General features: G+C 34.8%; 1 pseudogene; it reads right to left on the bottom strand.

The window, feature by feature from the left end:
- Positions 1-4,021: 4,021 nt before the first annotated feature.
- On the bottom strand, positions 4,022-5,973 carry LOC132254912 ((-)-alpha-terpineol synthase-like; annotated as a pseudogene).
- Between the last annotated feature and the right edge of the window lie 2,965 nt (positions 5,974-8,938).

Raw genomic sequence — 8,938 nt, 5'->3', positions numbered from 1 at the left:
AAAGGAAGATGTGTACGGATGGTGTTTGGTGGTTATATATATATTATAATAATGGAGAGTTGTTTTGTGTAGGTTATGTTAGGTTAAAAAAAAAAACTTGAAAGTGAGATAATAGAATTTATAAATAAAAGGAAGTAAAGTTTTTGGTATTATAATTATACTAATGATGGGTGTAAGTTAGTAAATAGCATAGAATTTAATTAGTGAAATAAATTATAGTTTAATTAAATTATGTTGCATCCCAAGAAATAAATTAAAAATAAAATTTAAGTTTTATGTGAATTAGAAATTTATTAATTTTTCTAAAATAAGAATAGATTAAATTATCTTTCATAATTAAAACATTAATTTGAATACCTAAAATTTTAAAACTGTCAAACCTATAATTTTAGATAAATAGTAATAGTTATTTCTCTTAAACTTTGTTAGGTGAAGAGTAGACTTTCCAGAATTATTTTTCTCCCAAGTTTTTGAGGACTTCTTTTGAGGTAAGGGAAATTAATGCAGTTGTTTTTTTTTTAGAAACAAATTTTTATATACATTATTTGGAAACATTTTGAGTTATTATTCATTTTATGCATGGATCAAATATGTTTTGCATGAAAAATATGTTAGAACCTTACATTTTGTTTACAACAGAGAAATGTGGAGATATTATGTTTTACAAATTTGAATAATTGAAATAAGTGTTTGACTCTGGTTTGTTTGGCCCTTGTCAACGGGATATAATAGTTAACCTTTACATTTCTTGGTGGAGAATGTAATTGATTTGGACCCCAGCCTCGAGGGGTTTGGTTAGAGGTTACTAATACTAGTAGTGTTTGGTTTCGTCCACCTTAAAGGAACAATTTGAGGCTAGCCACCTATTTGAAAAGTCTCACCTAATTGGGCACCATTTGATGTTTGATGGCCAGAGTAAATAAATGATTTGAATGTTTTGACTGAATTTAATATGAAAATGTTTGAAACAGAAATGAAAGTGTACAATTAAAAGTTTTGAATGTTCTACCAAAACTGACTCAAAGGTTTATGAAAATAATTAGTTATAATATCTCCTATTTTGCAAGTGAACTTGAAATATTTGATCCATGGACTGTATTAATGTTCCTTATTGGGCTTTCAGCTCATTCCCCTTTGTTGATATTTTTTCAGGTACTCTTAGTTCAGGTGAGGAGTAATGGCTAGGTCGGGGAATGGTCATCATTAGGATTCTTCTTAGGATGCTATTTTTGGACATTGGTAGCTTATAAGTTTATGTTCATTTGGATTATTTGGTTTTTGGAAGCTATTTAGATATTAAACTTTTAAAACTTTTTATGATAGTTTGAAGTTGAGATTTGGAGATTATGAAAATTTTTGTTAGCACTTGAATTGTTTGAGTTTGCAATCTATTTGGATAATGGATTTTGGTTTATGGGTGCTTAGTTTTAACGTTAAGTTTTGAAGATTTTAGAATTTTGTTCCACTACTCTGAACAAGTATTTGGTAATTGGTAACTTCCAGTTACAAGATAATTGTTTAGGTCAGGTTACACTTTAAGCCATCGGATTTAAGGTTTGAAATGACCATCACACACTTGGAGTGGGTCTTGGGTGGTGATAGTGTTGTTTTCCCAACCATTGCCTGTAGGTGCCCTAACTACAGGACTTCTCATTGGTACCATGGTAGCAACTGATTGAATCGACGGTGCTTGTTCTGGCCATGGATCATTAATGTGTTTCTGGAAATATGGCACAAGCCGTTCAATGTTATCAAAAGTATGCTTCCGAAACTTGAAGCCCTTGGGATATAAACCAATGTACTCATGGTGTGGATTTGTATTTATAATATAACTCAAAATAAATGCACTAGGATGCTCATGACAAATGCCAAAATAGTAAACTATCCTCATTGGATAATCTGATTTCTCTGCTCTTAAGAGATCATCAACTTCCGCTCTTTTGCCCCTCCTGAACATTCAAAATGAATTTTGACCACATGTCAAAATTTGAAAATTTTTACTTGACACAATGGTTATGAGTTTTTCAACTTTGAGATTTTAAGGTTTGAAAACTTTTTACTTGACACATTGCATTTATTAAAGTCATTAGGATTGCTACCATAAAAGTGAGGATGTTTGATGGTGTTGTAAGGATATTAACTAATGTAGAGTATATTCCCAAGTTAAAGAGGAGTTTAATTTCTTTGGGGGTTGTGGACACCCTAGGTTATGATTTTTCTATTAAAAAAAAATGGTATTATGAGTATCAATAAAGGTACTTTGATAACTATGAAAGGGAAAAAGGTAAAAAAAAAAAAATTATACTTTGATTGGAAAGACAATTTTAAGTGGAGCTATGAAAGTAGAGTCAAGCCATGAAGAGTCTTTTGTTAGTATTAAAGAAGTTTTCAAAGTAGAAGAGCGCAACAGGATGATCAAGACTTCGTTCTCAACTAAGAGTACTCATTGGCATAAGGATGAAAGTATTTGCAAAAGGAATGAAGTTATGAAGAAGACAAAAATGATTTATCGAGTCAAGTTTGACAAGAATTTGAATTTGACACATGTTTATTTTCATTGATTATGTAATATTGAGAGAATTTGAGTCAAGGTGGAAATTGTGTTGAGATTTGACTCAAATTATTTATTTATTTTTTTAGGAAACTCAATATCTATAGAGTTTGTGTTTTAGTAAATTATTTTTTAAAGTTTGATTAAGATTGGGAAACTATTGGTTTAGGGTTAATCCATAGGACTCTATACATATGTAGTTTTTATGATAAATTCATAAAGAGAGATAAAGAGAAGAAAAAGTAAGAAAAGAGTAAAGAGAGATAAGCAAAAAGTATATTGGTTTTTTGATAGCAAATGGTTGAGAGAATTTGAAGTGTGCAATCTTGATGTTTATAAAAAGTTTGATATTCCTTTCCCATAGATGTAGGTGTTACATTGAACTGTATAAATGTTTTATCTTTCTATTTTATTTTATTATTTCCTATTGTGTTTGGATGTTGTGATTTTTGCCCAACAAGTGATATTGGAGCTTCCACTTACTTAACAAATGGTATCAAAGCTTCCACATACTCAACATATAAGAGCCAAAAGAAAATAATAGAAATATAAGAACATGATAGGGAGTTGGAGGGATCCCAAAACATTAAGGTTTTACTTGGTTCTTGGAAAGTACTAGGGTGTTGGATTGCCAAGGGTAACTAAGCCCCCAATGTTTTTTCCTATTTTGAGATTGGACCTTACTTTGCCCTTACCTAGCCCTCTAGATCTACTTATAATAGGAATATTATAAGATGATCTTCTGAAAATTGAGAAAGAATCAATGTTTTTTTGGATAAATTGAATAATTATTGTCGACCACTTTGATTACTTACTATACTAGTGAGTCTCTTATGATCAAACCTTTGACTTTGGGATCAAATATGAGGTTTCAAGTTCCCTTGAAACCTAGGTCTTGACATTGATAAACTAGTTAAAGGTCAAGTTGCCATAAGAGCCTTTATAATTCATGGAAATTAACCTTCTTTATCACTTTTATTTTCCATCTTCCAAAAAATCAATAGGATTTGCTAATTTTGGCATATGCTTTGATGTATCCTTTCTCCAAAATCTCCCAACATCTTGAGAACAAAGCAAAGTTAATTTTGCTTAATTTGGAGGCTTAAAATGGAAGCGTCTTACTTCTCATCCATGTTCGAGCTTTGGTACGAGTTTATTTGAACTTAAAAATTGAAAACAATTCAAATAGTAGACTATAGAAAATTAAAGAAGAATACAAATTTTTATTATGCTTGAAGACATACAAATGATCCATTCAAAAGCAACTTTTTTATATACCTAATTTGTCACGAAATATAACTAAGATGCTAACATCACTTCAACTATCTAAAAGTTAAATTTTGGTTCCATTATTTGTACTAAAATTACATTTAACCCCTATAGCACGACTTTAAATCATATTAATACATCACATCTACAAGAATTTCCCATGACTGAATATCAAATTTGGTTTTCAATATTATTCAGAACTCAAACTAGAAACCTTTTGTCATTGTCTAAGGGAATGGGCTCAACGAGTAGTGATAACAATCTATCCTTAGTTTCACCATCTTCAATCCCATGCCCATCTCCATGCTGATACATGCACTGGGCCATCCTAGCAAGATTCGTTGCAATTCCAATAAAAGTTTCAGGGAATGGAGACTCTGCTGTTCTATCTTCATTTAGCTTCTTCCATGCATGTCTCTCCAATCAAATAGCTTATGTTGCGAGCATCTTCTTCAGAAGCACCGGTTTCATACATGTGACATTGTATTGACTAGGAAAAGGACAGAAAAAAAAAAAAAACATTGCAAGGGTATGGAAAGAAATCACAGAAACCTTCATTATAGGACTCATAAGGAGATTGTGAGAGAGTAACATGCAGACCAGTGATGTTCCCAGATCATCTGAAAGCCTTAAAATCATTGATGACCAACGGATAATACTGTGATATTTCTGTAAGGATTGCGAGGCCTCCTTGGTTATTGAATTTGCAACAAAAAAATAGCCATGGATTAGTGTTAGGGGACCTGATATTGAAATCCTTGAATTGCTAATGTATTCTTGCAGGGTTGGCTTATATCCATTGTAGTACCATTTTGCCTCCAATAAGTAAGACTAGCATAAGTCTGCCCAGCGGAGGATTAAGCATAATCAAATGAGTCAAGAATACTACTTGCATGTAAAGAGCATATAGAAACTCATCAAAATTTAATAGCAAAGAAATGGAATGAGTTCACATTTGCACACAATATATACCACTTTTCTAAGATAGGAAATGATGTGTAAACCATGTTCCTTAATAGCGTCGTAAGCCATTTCATTAATAGAGTTGTAGAGGGCAAGGAAGCACAACTTCATGTATTCTGGAAGTTGATCCATTGAATTGATATCCCACCTAAATATGTAAAGTGGATATTAATCTGAATTTTTAGAGAAGCTAACTTAATCAAAAGCAGATGATGCATAGAGGATATGGGCAGTAAGACAAACAGTAACCTGTCAACAGCATCTGTAAAAAGCTCGAGTTCATCCAATGCACCTTAAACGTCGTAAACATCATCAATTATTGTTACAAGTGTGTTAACTTTTGTGGACATTCTCCTACAATATCCATACTGAGGCTCGAATATCACTCCCACAGTCCATAGGAAACTCTCCATCAGCCTGTCCCTAGCAAAGTTTAACTCCTCTCCAAGTCGTGTACTCCTCCACCAGATTTATGGGAGCCAAGGGAGACAACAAAAATATAAGAAAAAGATATAGAGTTCGTTGACTGGATCCCAAAAACATTAAGAATGTAGATAAACTTACCTAGACATGTGCCTTAGTTCCTCCTGGTGTGTGGCTTGCACCATATTGTAGTCCAATTGAGCAAGCTCAAGCAAAATATGATTCATGTCCTGTCTTCTCTCATATACATCTATGAACCACCTTGGCTCTAACCTTGGCATTCTCCAATGCGATGGAAGCTCTAAGGCCTGGTTCACCTCAAAGGCAAGATTTTGATCTATGTTTTACTCAAGGGCCTTTCCAAGATGTCTGTATGCGAAATCTCTGGCCCGCTCCAAGGTGGTTTCACCTTGTACACAAAGGTAGGAAGCTTCATACAAGCAGAGCATTCCCTCGATATCTTCACACAGTCATGCCTTAAAGCTCCCGGTTTCGTCCTTGAATCTACTAAAAACATCTGAATTTATAAGAGCGGTAACCAATTATTATCTGGGATAAAGTTATAGCTTACATATATCTGCAAAAAAAAACTGTAAAATTTTTATACAACTCTTTCATTAATAAAGAGAATTAACTCAACTAAAAGAAGTTCTGTTGGATTGTGAACCCTGAATTATTTTTATTGCACTTTGCTGCGGATGTCGGGCTTCGAGCTGCCCTGTCAGCTCGTAGGGTTCAAGTTCATGTGTGTTTGGTTTGGTTAACATGTAAGAATCACATTCATCACCAAACCCCGTTAAAAATCTAATCTTTTTCTTTATTTTTTGTTTGTATATGTGATTTGGTTGAGACTTTCAACTTCTCTCTTCGAGTAATCTTCTTCAAATCAGATGAGAGAGAAACTTGAGATGGTACGTACTTTTATGTACTTGAGCTGTCTAACAATTTATATGATGATAAATTTATGGGCCATGTCGGCAGCTTCCAAGGACACTCCCAGCCACCCATGACCCAACTACCATTTTCAAGTTGCTCAAGCTTTAAATGTGTTTCACGCCATCCCCATCACAGACAGATTGGAGCATCGGCCTTCTTCACTGTCCTCCCCCCTCCCGTACCAATACTCTCCCGCAGTTGCCTTCACTTTTAACGTGGCCTCTGCTATATTCTATCAACCAATTTAATCACCATCCTTTTTCTACCTCAAAATTGGCTTCTACACCCATGCCTTTTACCATTAATTTCTACGTATCCACTATAACACAATCCCATATTAAATAAAACCAAAGATTTATTACTTGTATAGCTTCTACTACTTCAAAGCTAAAAACATCCAAATATTCATATCGAGTCCCAAGAACATATGTTATTAATACCCAAATAGCTCTAGTTTATATATCTATAATCCAGTCCCAAGAATATCGTAGATGATATTGTGAGTGTTTAGCTAGGTTGGCAATTCCGGACAAAATTCCTAAGTGTCCCCTAACTCGGCTTTCCTATTCCTATTCGGACTACTTGACTTTGAAGACTAAGACTTTGCTAAGAGGCCAAGGTATGTAGTCGAGTGTGGAGTGATTGGGTGTGAATCAACCCGGTTTTTAATCTTTAAAATGTGTTAGAAAGTTGGGAAAAATGGTTTTTGGTGCAAGGCTTTTATTCCTCTGTTTCTGGATCGATCCAGGTGTAGGTGTGGATCTATCCAACTAATGTTTTTTTGATCAAATCTCAGCCATTAGATTAAGGGTTTCTTTTTACACTTTAAAACCCAATCTTCTCTCATTTTCTGAGTAGAGAGACTGCTGAAAACGTGGGGAGAGCAGCCACACTCCCAAGTGTTCTTCATTTCTCATTTTTGCTTTCCTAAGTTGGGGTTTTTGATTGCAAAGAAAATCAACTTCTCTTAATGTTTTCAAAACTTGTTTTCAATGGATTTTCTTGAGCAATAAATGGGTTGATTCATTCTATTTGGGTTGTGCAAAAACCCATTTTCTTCTTGTGTGGATTCAAGAAGAGGCCGAGATTGAGCTTGGTGCGGACTCCAAGTGTGCTCCAAAAGGAGAAGCTGAAAATGAAGGTACTAGTCAAGTATTCCGGGAAGGATTGGTTGGCTTGAGCTAGGTAAAACCTTGTACTCAGTTTTTTTATTCTTCATAGTGGAGTTTTCAATCGGTGATAGGCCCGTGGTTTTTGATCTCTTCGGAGGTTTTCCACGTTAAAAATCTGGTGTTCATTGTCTCTTTCTCTCACTCTATATTTTGTTTTATTTTTAGGAGTGTTGAAGCATTTGCATGTGTTTTGCATTTATAAATTGTTGAGAGAGTGTTGATGCATACATTGTTGCTTGTGGATGTTTTATTAAGGTTAGGTAATCTTTGTTGGGAGAATTTTAAAATTGTTCTACAACACCTATTCACCCCCCTCTAGGTGTAGTTCATTATTGAGATTCACATTTTCAATTGGTATCAGAGCAGGTTTTTAAAAGAAAAAATCATTTTCGGTCCTTGAATCTCAATCATGGAACCTCATCAAGAGGGAGCTTCCATTGGGAGACCACCATTTTTAACCGGCGAAAATTATTCTCATTGGAAAGTGAGAATGCAATATTTTCTCAAAATGCAAAGTGAAAAAGTTTGGAATGCAGTTGAATTTGGTTGGTCTCCACCTAAGGTGTTGGATAGAGAAGGAAGACCAACTAATGTTATCAAGCCTAAGTTGGAATGGGATAGAGGTGACAATGAAGCTAGTGAGAACAATGCTAGAGCCATGTATTCTATCTTTAATGCCATTAGCACGGATGAATTTCGTAGGATAGCCACATGTACTTCGGCTAAGGAGGCTTGGGATATCCTCCAAGTGACTCATGAAGGTACTAATGCTGTGAAAGTGTCCAAACTTCAAATGTTAACCTCTAGGTTTGAGACAATTAGGATGGAGGATCATGAGAACTTTGGAGAGTTCTATGCAAAACTGATGGACATTGTGAATTCTAGTTTTAATCTAGGTGAGCCCATCCCTAATTCCAAAGTGGTTAGAAAAATTCTAAGATCTCTTCCGGAGAGATTTAGAGCAAAAGTCACTGCCATTGAAGAGTCCAAGGATGTGGATTCCTTGAAAGTGGATGAACTTGTGGGTTCACTCCAAACCTTTGAAATGACTCTTGGATCACCTAGGAAATCAAAGGGCATTGCCTTGAATGCCATTAAAGAGGAGTCCTTAGGTTCCGAAGGTGAGGGTAATGAGAAAATGTCGGATGGAGAGGTTGCTAGATTTGCTAGAAAATTCAAAAAATACATGAAGTTCAGGAAATATAAGAAGAAGTCCAATGAAGATGCTAGAAAATGGAATAATTCAATGGGTAAATCAAATGTAAAAGACAAAAAGAAAGACAAGAGTGTCAAAAAGGACCTTGAGGTTGAATGCTTCAAGTGTGGAGGAAAGGGACACTATGCCACAGAATGTCCCTCAAAGAAAAAAGGAAAGAAAGCCATGCAAGTCACTTGGAGTGACTCAGAATCATCTCAATCTAGTGAAAAAGAATCCAATGCTAGTGAGGAATGCACTAATTTCACAGCTTTTATGGCAAGTGTCATTGATGAACCACTCAAAAAGGAGGTACTTAGTGAGTCTTGTGAGTCAAGTGACTCAAATGGTGATGAGATGAGTTTTGACTCTGCATATGAGACTTTGTACAAGGAGTGCTTAAGTCTCAAACAGGAACAAGTTGAGTGG

Source organism: Vitis vinifera, chromosome 13 (assembly GCF_030704535.1).
Source record: "Vitis vinifera cultivar Pinot Noir 40024 chromosome 13, ASM3070453v1".
NCBI lineage: Eukaryota > Viridiplantae > Streptophyta > Magnoliopsida > Vitales > Vitaceae > Vitis > Vitis vinifera.
The sequence above is the reverse complement of the archived record's forward strand: the minus strand, read 5'-3'. Positions and strand labels throughout refer to the sequence as shown.